At 37.1% G+C, this 19,196-nt stretch overlaps 1 pseudogene; it reads right to left on the reverse strand.

Moving 5' to 3' along the window:
* Positions 1–16,243: 16,243 nt before the first annotated feature.
* LOC126471816 (5S ribosomal RNA) lies at positions 16,244–16,361 on the reverse strand (annotated as a pseudogene).
* Positions 16,362–19,196: the final 2,835 nt, after the last annotated feature.

A 19,196-nucleotide genomic window follows, 5' to 3' on the forward strand; every position in this document is an offset into this window, starting at 1 on the left:
TCTGGGGTATACAGGGCAATTTCAGCTGGTGTGAGGCAGTGTTCATTTACACAGAAAACATGGCATGGGATTGAACTTAGGAACACATCACTTACTGAGCCTCTCATCAGTGGCCTTGTCAAGGCTGGCCCTCCTGTTCTTGCCAGTTCTATCAACATTGACACCTGCTCTCTGACCAGGGCTCTCATAGCTGACCCTCCAGTCACCACTAGCCCTATCATGGCCGGCCCTCTCAACATTGTTCTGGCAATTGTTAGCACCTTGCTTTTCCATTTAGACCATACTGCTCTGCATTTCTAACTAAAATTTTATGATCTACATAGTCAAACATTTTAAAAAGATCACAAATGATTCAGACTGGTGATATTTTATTGTTTATTGACCACAGGAATGGATTGGGAACAGTTGATAGAACAGAGCAGGCATGGCTTATAGTTAAAGGCTCTGAGGAGCAGCTGCCCCAAAATATGTATATTTAAAATACATGTATTAGTAATGGATTACAGATGTTAAATTATCAGGATGGATTTCATATACTTTCCAACAAGTTTACATAACAACAGTGAACATTTTTGGAACTGTTTATGTTGATTAATGTTTTTTGAACAGGTAGCAGTTAGCCTCAAGGCTACACCTTGAAATGTCAGTTAGTTCTAAGTAGTAGAGGTTTGGGGTGTAGCTCTTATGGGCCTCCTCAAGGCTCAGTACCTTCAGCTTAGTCACCCAGCATCATCTCTGTGTCATGTCCACATCACAAGGAGAATGTGGGAGATGTCACATTGGATTTCACCTTAATCAGTTGAAGCCCACATTTGATGAGGTTTATATTGTAGCTTATATCCTATGAACATATTCCATTTCAATACACCAGCAGCTTGACAGTCTTACAAAAACATATTATTATTAGTATGATTTGTGTATGAAAGGAACAAGCAATGTCATACTAGTGTTTAAATATTTTTTTGGATAAAGATGAATATATGATTTTATGTTATCATCACTTTGACCAGTAATGCAAGAAATATGTGACAAATGCCATAAACAAAATGGGACTAAAACATGCTATCAAGGGCAGTTTTTTCAAATGAACTAAGCTGCATACCAATCTGACACCACTACCAGATTTTTGCTCTTACATTCATTAGTTTCACCAGCTTAACAATCAAGCTGGGAAAATACACACCAAAAACTGATGTCACAGCAGTCATTAACATTACATCACTAGTCAAAGCTCCTATTCCAAATATCCCTGTTAATCCAGTTTTCATGTTTCACTGTCATTATAGCCTATGTGTTATAGAAGTATGCCATTTCAAAGCAATGGCACACTGAAGTTGTATCAACAACAATTAGTTATAATTAAATGTCACTTAACAACATATTGATGATTAATGCCTTTAGGGAATCATGTAATATGAGGCACACATGCGCAAAACCTTACAACAGCATGGGTGGAGATAGGCGCAGACATATGGTGACAAAAGTTGCTCATTCATGTCCTACTTTTTCCAAATTGTTTTTATTCACCTTCATGTTTTCTAAAAGGTTCTGGGACTTTTTTATTAATTTAATATTAGTATGTTCTGTAATACTAGATGTTATGTACATATAAGAGGCCTCTCTCTCTCTCTCTCTCTCTCTCTCTCTCTCTCTCTCTCTCTCTCTCTCTCTCTCAGGAGTGAGTTTATTCCAATGTGTGAGCATGCCAGGTAATATAGACCAACAAATTGCAAGACTGTGTTCTACTTTTCTGGCTGCTACAATTGCAATTCACTGTTTATTTATTTATTCATCCATAACTCACACTCACAGCCAAGACTCATGACATCACAGAAAAATTCCTGTTTCATTGTGTGAACACACACAAAACATTAAATCTCTCAAGTTTAGAACTGAAAGTATGAAAAATATTCAGCATGCAGTGAAGCTAACATACACAGCATTAAAGATATCTCCAAAACACAACTTTTACTTGATTTATTGTGATGAAGTGTCAGGAAATGAAACATTGGCAGATAAATATGCTACTTATAGATCTTATCTTGGAGTTAGCTTTTGGTGTTATTTAGTAGTTGATCATGAAACAAAACTAAGATAAACTATATAACCTTTTGGCTACCCTGTGCCATTCCCTCTCCCCTCCAAAATCTTGGTTGTGGTGACAGACTGTAGCGTAGCCTGAGGTCGAGGTTAGTTTCAATTAATAAATGTCACAGCCATCCGCAGTATGAAATTCATGAACTGTACCTGAAACAGAGGAAGTGAAGACCATGGAGGAAAGAATGTAAGTGCAAGATGAATGAAGTAAGGATCACAGGGCAGGGATGGAGGTGGCTCTGCGCCAGGACTTAATGGAGACTGAGGTGAATGGGATAATGTGATTTAAAGGATCCTGCAGCCAGAACAAGCTCATTGATGTTACTTTCTTACCATGATAAAAATTTTGCATGCAGATCCACAGCCTTGAGACATTTTTCCAGAAAGAAACATAGTCCATTATTGGCTGTACAATTTCCAGTTTACTTGCTATTGGCCTATTTCAACTTTGCAGTCATTTCTTATCAACACTGAGATAAAATCTATGTAACATGTTGTAACAGGTGTGACCTACAAATCAATCTACCAGTCCACACGTGGAACCACTTGCAAACATTAACATGATCTGCATCAAATAGGAACAGAAACTTTATAATAGGAGAACAACGTACAATATAACTTAAGAACATATTTTACATGTGACCACTGAGAATCCACATCGTTCCATACACAAACTCAAACTCATTCTATTGATATGTTCACAGCATCACATACAATTACAAACAAATGTATGAGTACCTAGACCTGAACAAGATGATAATTACATCACAGTTTTGAAATATTATATACACAAGCTGTTGAACTCTTAGTTAGAGATATTTTATCAGCATTTGAGAACCATAATCATACTCAGGTAACCTTTATCATCTGAGTAAGCCCTTCAATTGAGTTGACCACCATGTTTTGCTCTCCAAACTAGAATACTATATAATTTGTGGCAAAAGCCTAAAACTAATGAAATTATACCTCAATAAAAGAAAGCAGGTGGTGAGTTTAGGAGGTCAGTTATCAAACACTTGAGGTTCAACATGGAGTGCCACATGGCTCAAAATAAGGACCTTGTCTATTCCTGGTAGAAATAAATGACTTACCATGTGATACACATGTAAAGACATATATGTAACCAGATTATACTACTTTTCTGCCTGTAACTATGTATTTGATGACCTTGTTAAAAGAATTAATTTGGTAAAAGTAAATGCAGCTTCCAGTTTCAGTGCAATTGGTTTACTATTATATGCAAATAAGATGCAGAATATGTGGTTCAGTCTATCAAAGACTGCAAAAATAGAAAAACAAAACTTAATGTTTTTTAGTTATTACAACTAACAACAGATTAACATGGAGCATCCAGGTATAAAAAGTAACAGTTACTTTTTCAAGAGTAATATATTTGCTGAAGAGGCTGGTGTCACGTGTCAGTTTTGAATATGTAAGGACATTATATTTTGCCTGATTTTGTTCTATTTTAAAATATGGATTAACACTCTGGAGAAACAGCAAAAAAAAAAAGTAATTCTTGCAAATCAGAAGAACACAATTAGACTAATGGCAAGGGTAGACAGCAGAACTAATTGCAAGCCTTTGTTCACTAAGTATTAGATTTTAACTGTAATTAATGTATACATTCCAGAAAGTGTTAATTACATACTCGCTGAATTACCAAATTTAGCTGTAACAAAACAGAGACATGATTATCATACAAAAATGAGTACTACTCTGCTCTTGTCACAAAACAGACCAGCAGCAACAAATGATAGTCATATCTACAATGCAATCAAAATATATAACACACTGCATAAACATGTCACAAGCATGTTCATCAAATCATTTACAGAAAAACTGCATGGCTTTTTGCTAGCAAACCCATTTTATTCTTTACAAAAATTTTTAGAAATGCCAAATACAGCAGTGTAAATGTTGTAAATATGTATGTGTTGTAATATTAATAAGCAAATGTACTGACAAAGTACAAATGCTGAATGACTCATATAGAATCTGAACATGTTCTTATCCTGTTTATATGCTGCCTATCCTTTCTGTCTGTCAGTCACACTGCCCCAAGCCTCCCTCCTGCAACTCACCTCCGGTCTACTGTCACCATCTACACTCAACCCAATACCCCATCCCATTCGGACTGCGATGATGGCACAGTGTAGGCATGCTGTTGTATTGGAGTATATGTGTGTGCATTGTATAGCTCTGGAGAAGGATTCATCAAAATGCTGGCAATGTCCTAGTCTTGTTAATGTGGCTGTCAATTACTCTATATTCAAAAATTTGTTTAGTTCTTACCTTTGCTCTTTTCATTATTTATGTCCCATCAAGGACCTTCCATTAGCGTAAATTTAAAATTTTCATTCTTCTCTTGAAATTCTGAGAATGGTCCAGGGGGAATACCTCCCATAATTACAACCACACAATTAAAGTTCAAGAATGTATGCAATAGTGTAGTAGTAAATTGACAATAATAAAGGTACAGAACAGCTAGTATTGTAGACATATTGTAGGCATGTAGAGAAAGGTACCTTTCTATTGAACCAATAACTAAAGTAAGCTTTGAAGAATATAGGTACCAAATTCATTGAATGCTGACCAGATGAAACTGTGAAAATTAATTTCCCATCAAGAATCAAGAATTTTATTCACTATAGCTCATTTTACAATGATATTGGCTTCATCATACAGGATGTATTAGTACATACATAATAATAAAATAAACTAATGTCAATACATTGTAGTATACATTTTAAGAATGGCAGTGTACAAAATTACATCAGGATAAAGAAACTTCCTGGCAGATTAAAACTGTGTGCCGGACCGAGACTTGAACTCGGGACCTTTGCCTATCGTGGGCAAGTGCTCTACCAACTGAGCTGCCCAAGCAGGACTCACACTCCATCCTCACAGCTTTAATTCCACCAGTACCTTTTCTCCTACCTTCCAAACTTCAAAGGCAAAGGTCCCGAGTTCGAGTCTCGGACCAGCACACAGTTTTAATCTGCCAGGAAGTTTCATATCAGTGCACACTCCGCTGTAGAGTGAAAATTTCATTCTAGTTACACCAGTATAGTTTCTAAAAGTTAATGCAATAAGCTATAATATAATAGTATAGTATAGTATAGTATACCCTGTACATAGTGTATTTTGTGTTGTCCACACTATGTCATTACACATGACTTAACCACAGGACAGAATAGTATGTTTAACTACAGAAAACTTGTAAATGCTAATATACTCCCCAGGCATCTCAAAGAATTCTTTAATGTCAATATTATGTTCATTTGAAAAAGAATACAACTGATATTTGCACTGATGTGTTACTGTGGATGAGATTCACTAGTTCATGCCCAAAATGAAACAGCAATCAAAGCAGCGGGTAGAAGCTTGTGGCCTTGCATATTAGTTTCAGTTGTTGGGAATGTTATACTCAGTGTTTCCTGTGACTCAAAACAAATTCCTAATGATGATTGCATTTCAAAGGATAAAACAGTAACTGGTAAGCATTATACAAGTCAGGTGGACAACCTGAGTGGAAAAAGTTGTGAGAAGAGGCCTGGATTCCAAAACAAGACCTACCATATTCACCAGATTTGGCGTCTAAATACTCCCACAAGAAAAGAAATTTCCAGTCAAAAGGTTAAGCAAACCACAGGTTGGTATTTTATGGACCTTCCATAATTTCATTTCACATATAAATACACTCAGTTCAAAAGTTTTGGACCAAGTACAATGACATAAAGCGGTAACAATAAAGAAAAATTTGTGCACCCTTTGACTTCATTGTCAGCTGCTAAGGTGAATGCTGGGATGATTCCTTTGATTATGCCATGGCCAACTTCCTGCCCTAACCTCACCTAATCCTATCCTGCTTTGTTAATGTTTCATATATGCATATATTATTTCTATTATGTATCTGACATGACTGATACTGTTGTATGCAATGACCTAAGAACAAATAAATAATAAATAAAATTAAACCTGTAAAACAATCTGGATAATGTCAACAAAGGTGATATCATACAGCTACTCTTGACATGGCATGACAATTACTATGAAGTTTCTCTCTGCAGACATACAGAGATTTCCTGCGGGGTTCAAAAATTCGAGACAAATGATTTTTATATGAGATGGAGCACTAAGCCATAAGATCAAAATGATGATCATCTATTTCTACACCTCTAAAAGTACTGTGTGCACTGAGAAGGAAAAAATACATTATCTGTTACTAAGAAGCTACAGAGTAAAACTAGTCTTTGAATAGATATTGGCCAGATGCATTCAGGAAAAAAATACTTCAAAATGTGCAGTGATAATAGTAATGTTTTGCAACTTTGAATGTGGTATGCTGGGCAGTCCAAGGTGATGGGAAAATGTAAAAATTATATGTGGCAGTGTTTCCAGGGAACAAGATTTTCATTTTTATGGCTGTGACATAGGAATTAAACCATAAATAAAACATGTAACAGGAGTTAAAACACTTATGAATGAAATGTGAGGTAGAGAGACACTTGTAATTAATAATTCGATAACTATTTAGCCAAATGCCTCTACGAACACAGAATGCTGTTCATTTGTTAGTTAAGAGCATCCTAAATCTAAAGTGTTTACTATCTGGGGAAAGTAAAATTCCTTTCATCATTCCTGAAGCATGGTTCTTGATGCATTCATCTGGAATTCAACTGATGTTCTAGTTCATAAGAAAGATATTTCATTGGGTTAAGATTAAGATTTTGACACAGCCAGTTTATAAACATATGTGATTTACTTTAAATCAAGATGCAAGACTTGCTTTACAGTCAAAGGTATTTTTGTTATCAGGTAGGACTAATAAAAGAGACAGAGAAGATCCAACAAAAAACAGCTTGTTTTGCCAGAGGATTATTTTTTGTCTTGCATCTCTGTTCTGAGTTTTGTGATATGATACACTACTCTAGTCAAATTAATATCCATATACCTGTCCATCATTTGTTTATAAACACATTTCACAATATTCCAGTACTTCATGCAAATACATAACACAAATCTGTTCACAGTTATTCCTGTCACACACTATTCTATTTTTTTGCTATTCTTATTTTTATTTTAACACACTGCATGAACCACAACAGCAACTGCTCATCAAAACAACTACTTCATTCTTTCTTGCCCATTACACATTATGTTATTAAAATTCCTCTAAATTATTAATCTATAATTGTATTATTAAATAAATGTACAAAATTAAATATCAGTACAAATTACCCATGCAGAGGCTAATAGCTTTATGTATTTGCAGATAACTCAGTTTCAGGTACACAGTTTCACCTGTTATGTAACACTCTCTACATTTTGTCCTTGCTATCTTCTGAATTTCAAAGAATGCACTTAATCAACTTTTACAAAAGCTTTCTCTAAATCTACACATCCTGTAAATGTAGGTTTAATTTTCTTCGACCCATCTTCTAACATTTCAGAGGGCCAGCATCACCTCTCGTATGAACTGAACCGCCTAGAGGTTGGTTTTGCCAGTTTTTCCATTCTTCTGTATATAATTTGTGTCAGTATTTTTCAGACATGGCACATAAAACCAACAGTTCAATAATATTTATGCTATCTGCACCTGCCTTCTTTGGAATTGAAATTACTACATTCTTCTTGAAATCTGAGCATATTTCTCTTGTCTTGTATATCTTGTATTCCAGATGGTACAGTTTAATCATCATATTTCCTGCCATAGATCTCAATATTTCGGGGGAAGTGTCACCTACTCCAGAGGCACCTACTTCCTTTTACTTTTCCATAAAATTATCTTCAAGTTCATTTCCCTTGTATAGCTCTTCTGTGTATTCCTTCCACCTTTCAGCCTTTCCTTCTCTCCTTAGTACTGGTTTGCCATCTGCACTCTTAATATACATACAGGTGCTTCTGTTTTTTCCCCCAAATAGCTCTTTAATTTTCCTGTAGTCAGCACCTATTGTTTCCCAAGTCAAAGATGATTCCACAGTTTTGTGTTTTTCATCTAGTCATTCCTGCTTAGCCAGTTTGAAATTTCTGTCAATCTCACATTTAGGTATCTTTATAACCTTTTTTCTGTTTCATTTTCTGTATTGTTATACTTCCTCCTTTTGACAGATAAATTCAGTATCTCATGAGTTATCCAATGTTTTGTTCTGAGGTTTGTCTTTTTGCCTATTTGATTCTCTGCTGCCTTCACTATTTTATCACACAAAAGCTACCTGTTCATCTTCTATTGTGTCCGCCCCTGGTAGCTGAGTGGTCAGCACAACGGAATGTCATACCTACCAGTCCAGGTTCAATTCCCAGCTGGGTCAGAGATTTTCTACACTCAGGGACTGGGTGTTGGTGTTGTCCTAATCATCATCATTTCATCCCCATTGACATGCAAGTCAAAAGACTTGCACCAGGCGAACGGTCTACCCAACAGGAGGCCCTAGCCACACGACATTTATTTATCTTCTATTATATTCCTTTCCTCTGTTTTCTTGAATCATTGCCTAATGTTTCCTTTGAAATTCTCAGCCTCCTCTGGTTCTGTAGTTTCCCCATAGTTTCAGCTGTTTGCATTACCAACATGGCAAGGCTGTCCACATTGTTGCCTTTGCAACTACTGAAAAGGCCACTGCACCTCTTCAGTAATCATATCTGGGCTTTTTGTAGATACCTTTCTTTTGTGGTTCCACCTATGGCACATCTACCTGTATCATTGAGGCATGAAAGCCACTCAACAATGGAAAAGTGAAGGAATGCAGAGTAATTTGACAAATATTTTTAAAAAATTTTAAATTAGAGAGATTCGAGCACGCACAGAGGCTTTCCAGGAGTCGTTCTTCCCGCAAACCATACGCGACTGGAACAGGAAAGGGAGGTAATGACAGTGGCAAATAAAGTGCCCTCCGCCACACACCGTTGGGTGGATTGTGGAGTATAAATGTAGATAGATGTAGATATCTTATAGCTGAAGCAGTAACAGCAGCCTAATAAAAGGCATGAAGTTTATGTACCCTATAAATGTGTCCAGGGATCTCCTAAGATCCTATGAGTCTTTGATTAGAGGGCTAACAAATTAAAAGACAACAAGCTTGAATCCACAGTTTGTAATGACATTGACAGATGTTGTTAAAGGTACAAGGCAAAATTTGTTTTTTACTGTCTGAGTATTGTTACACAGATGGAAGTATGTTACATAGGTGGAGAGATTCCATGAAATATTTGCTTTACTTTTATATTTCTTGACAGAAAAGAATAAGCATCAGTCCTGTTTCCTTGAAGCATCTGGGGTCTCATGTCATACTAGTCACATAAACCCATCATTTGTACAAAATCATATTAAAAAAGTTCTTGCTTAGATGGGGTAGAGTGAGGAGGGGTAAACATCTTGCCACAAAGCATCTATCCTGCAGTATTATAGAGAACGAATCCAAAAATAAGTCTTCTTCACACATTCCAGAAGCCTGATTGGCTTATTACAGAGTTCTAGAAATAAGGAAAATCCTTTCAGATCTGAAAATTAGAAAGGATTCAGATTAAAATATTATAATCCCTGATGTATACAAACATTTTGCTGAGAAATACACTGGCTGAGGTCCAGGAGGGTTCCCATCAACCAAGTTTCTACTTCAAAGTTTTCTTTGGCTAAATATCAGCTGATGTTTGACATTAGGAGAGGCTAGATAACTTCTGATACAATGAATAAAGTAATGCTTATATCAAGTGACTCAAAGAAAAAATAATGATTTGTATCTTCACAAACATTTCATGTTCCTTTTGATGGCATATGTTGGCTTGAGTATTAATTGATTGTCAGGTTCCTACGTCTTAATTGGTGTGTAAAAAATTCAACATGGCTGTAAATAAAACATCTTATATTTTAATAAAAGGTACAACATTGTGAAATTAAGTCTAAATAATTTATGTAACGGTATGAGCTACAGATATCTTAGACTTTATATTAATGTGGTAACTCAGTCACAAGCTAAGACATCAATGAATTACTAGTCATGCTGCTTTTTCCTATTTGCCCATTAAGGCAAACATCTCTCATCTGGACTGCTGTTACTTTTGATTATTACCTATATTTCTTCCGTATTGTTTTTTCAGCAATCATATTTACTTGTACTTTCGTTCCTCTCCATGCTGTTATGGGCCGCGTTCATGGTGTTTACCATGAATATCGCCCACAGTGTTACTGTTCAGTCCTCTTGCCATAGCCACATGAGTCACACAGGTGCACTATATCAGCATTTGATAGGTGTTGGTCTCAAATGTTACCATTATTTTCTTGTGGTTTGCCCTTTCAGGTTTAAAGTTGATTTGCACTTTCTCCAGCACAGGGTTGTCACTTAGTTTAACTTTGGTCTAGTGCATGACTTCCACCTAATTCCCTATGCTGGCTTTATTTTTGTAGACTGCATGCAGTTTTGGAGCCAAACTTGGGACCTGAGGCATTTTCCCTGGCTGTGCTTGAAAGCTGGGGTTCTTTGTAGCCAAATTTGGGATGTAATGATGATGGTTGGCCTACAGTAAATGTTTGCTTACTAGTTGTTCTGATATAGACATGATGTTTTACTATTGCTTGTTAGGCTATTTTTAATGATTTTGTCTGATTTTTTAGATTATAATTTTTATTTTTTAAAATTTTTAATTGCTTAAATGAATAGGTTACAAATTTTGTGTTACTTTAGATTTCAGATACACCTGGTGATAGGCCTAAGACCTCAAAACTGTGGTTGTGTATAACAACTCCTGCCATGTAAGATAAATTTGCTTGGTTCTAAATGATGAAAAGTATGTGGTTACCCACATGAATACTATAAGGCACCCACTAAATTTTGGTTACATGATAAGTCACACAAATATAAAGGCTGTAAATTTAATTTAATATCTAGGAGTTACAATTATGAACAACCTAAAATGGAACAGTTGCATAGAAAATGTTGTAGGGAAGATGAAACAAAGACTGTGTTTTATTGGCAGATAACTTAAAAGATGCAGCAAATTTACTAAAGATGCTGCTTGCACGATGCTTTACCATACTCTTTTGGAGTACTGCTACATGGTATGAGATCCTTACCAGATAGGATTGACAGAAGATAACCATAAAAGTTCAAAAAATGTATTATCATGAAACAGGGGAAAGAGTATCACAAATATGGCTGAGGTGGCAATGTTTAAAACAAAGGCAGTTTTTGCTGTGGCAAAATCGTTTCACAACATTTAAATCACTAAATTTCTCCTTCAAATATGAAAATATTTTGTTGACACCCATCATAGCAAGAGAAACCAGAGCTCACACAGAAAGATTTAAGTGTTTGTTTTTCTTGATTGCTGTTTGGGAGTGGAACAACAGAGAAATGTTGTGAAGGTGGTTTGATGAATTCTGTGCCAAGCACTTAAGTTTCAGTTGCGTAGTAGTCATGTAAATGTAGATGTAGATTTAATATCAAGGGAGCAAATTGTTTTGCAGTATAAATTACATGTGGTAAAACAATTACAGTAAAATTTTATGCCTTGATAAATGCCTTATTGTATGGTAACTATTTTGGTATGAAAAATAATGCTCTATTCTCACTCTGTTACATACCAAATACTTTAATATTTCAAGCAGTGTTAATATTTGAAGGAGTAATGATGTTACCTTATTCACAGTTATTCCAGTTTAGAAGGATTAATACTAATTCTACCTGTATTTGTTAACTGAACTTATTGAACTACAAAATGTTTGCGGCCATTACAGTGCAGGAAATGTGAGAGAGATTTATTTAGTTATTTACTTTTGTTAGTCCACCAGATCTTATCCGAAGTTATAGCAACAAGTTGTTGAACTGCATATGTCTGCAGTTATTGCAGACAAAATGTGCGATTTTTTTTACAGTCCAGCAGACCTTACCAAAAACTATAGTAACAAGTTTCCATTACAATCACAAAGCTAAGCAATATAAATAAGACTGACTGAATATTATATTGTCAGTTTCAGCATGTGCAAAGCATATATTTTGCATGAAAACTTTTTGTACTGGTTTAGTAAATTTGAACTCTGCACATTTAATCTGATCCCTAGTGAGACTAAATTATTGACTAAGATCATGGAAAGGGTGTGCCAGAAAGGTTTGACAGCACTGGTTAAGACAGTTACATATGTATTTTATGGTGAATCCTGCTAAGAGGTATCCTTTGTTAACTGAAATTTCTTTATGATCTCTTACGTTTTCTCAGCATGGTTAATTAATGTTGTGCTTTCAGGTATACAAACCGGTTCCTGTCAGATCACCTAAATTAAGCACTGTTGGGCATGGCTGGTACTTGGATGGATGACCATCCGGGCCGCCATCAGCTGTTGCCATTTTTTGGGTGCACTCAGCCTCGTGATGCCAACTGAGGAGCTACTCAACTGAATAGTAGTGGCTCCGGTCAAAGAAAACTATCATAATGACCGGGAGAGTGGTGTGCTGACCACACGCCCCTCCTATCCGCATCCTCAGCTGAAGATGACATGATGGTCGGATGGTCCCGATGGGCCACTTGTGGCCTGAAGACAGAGTGCTTTCAGGTATACAACAACTTGGGTGTATACTTGGAGACTCTGTAATTAAAGAAATTAATTCAATGCACAGAGACAAAGTACAACAATGCATACAAAGTTAAGGAGACTAAAAGAAAAAGACAGAAAGTTTAAAATAGATACCAACTCAGATGTAGTGAGCTTCTCAGAAAATCATCTTCAGAGTGAAACTTCTTGGTCCTTTGTCATAAACTGGAGGAGGTACCACCTATTGCAAAGATAACTTCCCTTTTTGACAGAATCAAGCATTAAAACATTGTAGTAACCAAATGTTTGAGTCAAATGTAGCAATATTTGAATCAACTAAAAAATTTTTTAGTAACTGCAATTTACTGATTTCCAATTCTCAACTTGAGAAACTTTTCAAAGAAACCTGATAGTTTATTCATCTGCATTTTTATGTAATATTCACTATCTAATCAAAAGTTGGCTGGCTCTGAGCACTATGGGACTTAACATCTATGGTCATCAGTCCCCTAGAACTTAGAACTATTTAAACCTAACTAACCTAAGGACATCACACAACACCCAGCCATCACGAGGCAGAGAAAATCCCTGACCCCGCCGGGAATCGAACCCGGGAACCCGGGCGTGGGAAGCGAGAACGCTACCGCACGACCACGAGATGCGGGCTAATCAAAAGTATCTGGGCATTCATTAGTGAACATTAACAAGGGGTGTGTTAACACTACACCTTCATTCCAGCTTGAACTCTGATGGGGATAGTTTTGATGAGGTGTCTGATTGTTAGTGGAGGAATGGCCACCTATTCTTGCTGAAGAGCCAAAACCAGAAGAAGGTGGGGATACTGGATGCTGGGGTCTGGAGCGAAGTCAGTGTTCTAACTCATTCCAAAGGTGTTCCATTGGGTTCAAGTTGGGACTCATGGTAGGCCAGTCGATTTGACAAATGTTGATTCCCATGAAGCATTGCCTCATAGATGCTGCTTTATGATATGGTGAACTGGCAAGCTGATACAAACAATTATCCTCTATGAACTGGTGCTCTATAGTGTGCAATGCACAATGCTTTAAAATGTGTTCATATCCTCTGCATTTATCATTTTATTAAGCACAATTCTGGACCACATATTAACCATGAAACCTACCCCATAAAGTAACACCACCTACCCCATACTTCAATGGGAATGAACACAACATTCTCCAGGAATTCACAAAACCCAAATTCATCCATTAGATTGCCACATGGTATAGCACAATTCATCAATCCAAATCATTCATTTCCAGTCATCAAGCATCCAATGACATCATTTTTATGCCACATCAAGTGTCGCTTAGCATTTATTACAAAAATGTGTTGCTTATGAAGAGCTGCTTGACCTTTGTACCACAATCTTTTTAACTCCCTCCACACAATTATTGTTCTAGCTGGAATGCTGGTAGCTCTTCGTAACTCAAGATTTGCCTGGATTGGCTTAGCTATGGTTGTTCCTTCACATTTACAGTTCACAATCAGAACTTCATCAGTTGACATGGGCAGCTTTAGAACAGTGGAAATGTCCTTGATGGATCTGTTACATAAGTCACCAGTCCATATTGGACATATCTGGTCTGTCCTGACCACCCATTCTGCTGTTACTGCTTCTCTTCCAACAACACAATAGTCCTCACCTCCTTTTATATTGGTGAGTCTGCCATCCATGACATCTAGTGGTCAACTCTAGATTATGTAGAGGTGTCATGATACTTTTGATAAGATAATGTGTTAATATACTAGTATGTGGAACATGTAATATTGACTTCTTGGGGCACTCTATAGAGAAGAAATCTCTGAGCACCATTGTTCCTCATTAAATTTGTCTCCCACTTTAAATTTTCCATCAAGGATACCTCAGTACACTCATAGAAAACATTTTCTGTGATGCTGCGTCAGTCAACAGGTTTACTGAGAAAGCAACTGCCCATGGGTTATCAGATCATGAGCCACTGAAAACTTAGTACTGCAAAGTATTAACATAGAAATGAACAGTATAAAAAAAAATCACATGCACCATCCCAGCAAACTGTAGAATTATTCTAGCAACTCATGAACTAGCATCAGCAGCATGAGGAATACAATGTACATAGGGAAAAGGATGAATATAATGTAGTTTTACTTAAAATTGTCACATTTTTTTAGGATTCATTTCCAGTTGAAAACAAATTACACAATGTTAGTAGTGGTTGACAGCCAGTGTGGATCATAGAAAGTATCAAAGTACCATACAGGAGACAGAAGGAATTGTAAAAGCTTATTGTGTAAACAAAAGCAACCTGCTTTAGTTCACTGTAGACAATACTTTAAAGTGTCAAAAATATTCACTGACAAGTTATGAGAAAGAAAAATTTTGATAAGACAATGTAAAGTCACAGAGTGAAAAAGGATCAGGAATCAAATAATTGAAAAGAGACAAACAGATGTCACTGCAGTCCCAGAAATATGGAAAATCTCCAGTGATTGTTTCTTGTCAAATACGAGTACACTAAATCAAAATTTCTACCTCAAAACCAAGCACATAAATTTATTATAGACTGGATTTAAAAGAGAATCACAGGTGATGCATCATCCATTACATCACTGAAGTATAAGGACTCTTAAAACACTGATCAGATTCCAAGTAGGGTAAGAAATGTTTGTATACCATGCATTAGAAATGTACACAGTTATATACACACTGTGGGAACTATGCAACTTCAGCACCCTGTATATTCCATAAACAGCTCTAGGTACTGTAACAAGGTTTACGACAAATAATAGTTCCCAAAGGGACAATTAATTCGATGTATAGGGATGATCTGTATCCTTTTTATTTACTGAGATTCAGAAGCAACCTATTCGTAAATAGAATGAGACATTTTTAACAGTATTTGAAACGTTTTAATATGTTAACTGCCATATGCATAGTGATGGATATTCCACAGCCATGCCAGGCCAGGTCACAGCGCAAGGTGTGAAGCTCAGGTGTGGCCCACAGGCAGGCACACGGTGTCAGGCATAAGGCTCTGCTTGGGCTGGAGGTGGCCTTATGGCAGTCAACATCGTAAATTTTAGAGTGAAATTTTCACAGATGTAGGTAGATTCCATATTTTACATATCAGATTTGATTCCCATTTGTGTGAAGGTGATTTGCAGCAGTAGATATTGGTTTTTTTTTTTTTTTTTTTTTTTTTTTTTTTACTTATGTTGAAGTCTGTTCAAGACAGCAGATCTTGTTTATTGACAAAGATACACTCCCCAACCACAAATATGCATATTTATGCATTATATGTTAACAGATGGTAAAGAATCCTTGCTGACTCAAACAAGGTGAATTTCAGAGGCATTTGATCCTTCTTATGTACGTGTGGTTTGAAATCTTCTGTGATTTCGTCACTGGGAAAAAAAAAAACTCTGTCTCAGGCCACAAGTGGCCCATCGGGACCATCCAACCACCGTGTCATCCTCAATTGAGGATGCAGATATGGAGGGGCGTGTGGTCAGCACACCACTCTCCCGGTCGTTATCATGGTATTCTTGACTGAAGCCGCTACTATTCTGTCAAGTAGCTCCTCAATTGGCATCACGAGGCTGAGTACACCCAAAAAATGGCAACAGCGCATGGTGGCCTAGATGGTCACCCATCCAAGTGCCGACCATGCCCGACAGCGCTTAACTTCGGTGATCTCACAGGAACCGGTGTATCCACTGCGGTAAGGCCATTGCCGATTTCGTCACTGAACAATGTTTTATTTAAATTATACTAACTGGAAACATGTACAAGTGTTTCCTAAAAGACATTCTGCCAACAGTTCTTGAATATGGACTTCTAATTACACCATAAAATATCTTTAAATTTTATTTTATTTTATTTTAACTTTGTAGCTATATGCCTGTCCCATCATCATAGTTATCAGTTAATCTAAGGGTGGAAACTAGACATTGCTGTCTGATAGTAAATCATATAAACTTTGTTCTGTGTGTTACCATATTTTAACTGTTTGTGAATTGTATATTCAGGGTGGAGATTGGTGACCAGTTCAGCATTTTCCTAAACAGGTGTGGAAAATAACTTAAAAATCACACCAGGCTGGGCAGTGTATCAGACCAATGACTGTTAATCAACTGTGTGGGTGAAATCGAGGCAATGCTCACCTCTGTGTCTCACTAGGATTAAGCTCTATGAGCTGGTCAGCACCATTGTAAATTCTGAATGAAACATACCCGAAATGGTGTACAGAACATGGTGGCATTGTTCAGTTGCCTTCATGCTCTGCTGTCAAGCCAGTGGATACTTTTCTGTTGGTAACTTTGATAAATGCAGTGTACCAGGTGTACCAACAATGGCAAATAGCATGAAGACACATGTGGTAGAAGCCTGTGCCCCTAAATAGGTAGAAAAACTCGTATCTGTTCTGTGCACTCTGCATGCTCATTTTCAAATCAATCCAAGCATCAGTGTTCATGGAACCGAAACTGAATATTTAATCTGGCAATAGATCATTTGTGCTGTTTTAAAAATGTCCTATATGTTTATTTAGATGCTTGTTAGCCATGTATTTCCATTTTTCTACAATTTTTATTTATATGCTTTACTATGTAACTCCTGTAATCAGTCTGAATAACATGCTGTATAAAATTATTAAACTCAAATAAAGCGTTTTATTTTGTTACATATGTGGTTGGAGTACACCTCTATATGGAACATTTGCATGCAGGTAAGTTTATGGAAGTAGGAGGACCCCAAAAAGCATGAATTCAATTCAAAAAACAGAAATTAGTGAGATAATTTCAGAAAATTAAGGATTTACTGCCAACTGCCACATCACTTTATATGCTCAGCAATATATTTCAGGTGCTTGTTCATATTATCAACTGATTTTATGCATTGAAATTAATTGACTTTACAAGAAGCAAGTGGTGTTGCAGTAAGTCTTCTTTTTATACAATTTCTTGAATTCTTATTGATCTACGGACAAGAAACAACTCAAGAAGCACTGTTATATCATTTTTGATAATGTCATTTATTTATTATCAAATACCTCCTTTAGATTCTCATTAATAGCCGTCATGACAGAATTCTGTCCTTATTGAATTCCATACAGTCTTTATTTTCACAATGCACTGTTCCTGGGATGTGTACGAGCTGCATTCAGTCATGTTTACTACCTCAGCAGATGAGAGCATCTTGCCACCTGCCTGGGCACTTACATTTAGGAAATTTCACTACAAAACTTAACAAACATCATGTAAATGAACCCATCTTTCCAACATGTTTCAAATTCCATTAAAAAAGTATATCTTCCCATTGAAAATATAGTTTCTTCAGCCAGGTGTCCAGATACTTTTGATCACATTTTGTATTTCCTCAAGCCAACTACTAGACCTCATCAAGTGATGGTTGCTTATTACTGTGGGCAAGTTGTAATTGCTGGTGACTAACTGCTGCAGTCTTTCACAGAGGCCACTCCCCACCATTCCTAGAAATGGTTCAATATATATAAAAGGCTCACCGGCCATTTGACCATCTTCTTTTGTGCGGATGCACAAACAGTGCCCGAACTGTTACGGGAATAGGCAGAAAACTGCGAGTAATGAGTATAATGGGCAGAGGCACTATGAATATTGTGTGGGACAATAAGTTGGGAATGTGAGTCTCACGGGAGGCATGTCAGAGATAAGTCCCTGCAGTTGCACTATCCTCTGTGTCCTCAGTGGCTCAGATGGATAGAGCATCTGCTATGTAAGCAGGAGATCCCAGGTTCGAGTCCCAGTTGGGGCACACATTTTCAACTGTTACTGTTGACTTGTATCAATGCCTGTATGCAGCTAGGGGTATTCATTTCATTGCAATTTCTTTATAAGTGGGACTGCGAAATGTATGGACGCGTACTCTCTGAAATCGCGTACGTCATGAGTGAAGGTACATGAAACCCACTGCCTCTCAATTGTAAGCGTCTTGCACTCATGAGCTTCCCTTGTTGGTAGTAACTTGTCATCACTATAATGTCATCACACATTGAATACACTCAATATAGACCTGCTCTCAGGAAGTGTGGCTTTGCTTACATCACCTCCTTCCAGCATGGATGAACCTCTACCTTGCCCTGAACAACTGGATGGCGTATGTTCTTCCTTCCATCTGGACCTCGCAAGTTGGACATATGGTGACTAACCTCCTTTGGCACTACTGTAGCTCACTCTTGATCATTACCATTGCCAATCCCCATCTTCCATAACTAGTAACACACCATCTGCTTTCACTTGCACAGACTCCCCACCGTTCCTAGAAATGGTTCAAATGGCTCTGAGCGCTATGGGACTTAACATCTGAGGTCTTCAGTCCCCTAGAACGCAGAAGTACTTAAACCTCACTAACCTAAGGACATCACATACATCCACGCCTGAGGCAGGATTCGAACCTGTGACCGCAGCGGTCACGCGGTTCCAGACTGAAGTGCCTAGAACCACTCAGACACACCGGACGGCTTCTGTTCCTACCCTTAGTGGATATGTATACACCATGTAATGTGTAACCAATGTATACTTCTGCAAATCCAAT

The sequence above is a fragment of the Schistocerca serialis genome, chromosome 3 (assembly GCF_023864345.2).
Source record: "Schistocerca serialis cubense isolate TAMUIC-IGC-003099 chromosome 3, iqSchSeri2.2, whole genome shotgun sequence".
Taxonomy (NCBI): Eukaryota; Metazoa; Arthropoda; class Insecta; order Orthoptera; family Acrididae; genus Schistocerca; species Schistocerca serialis.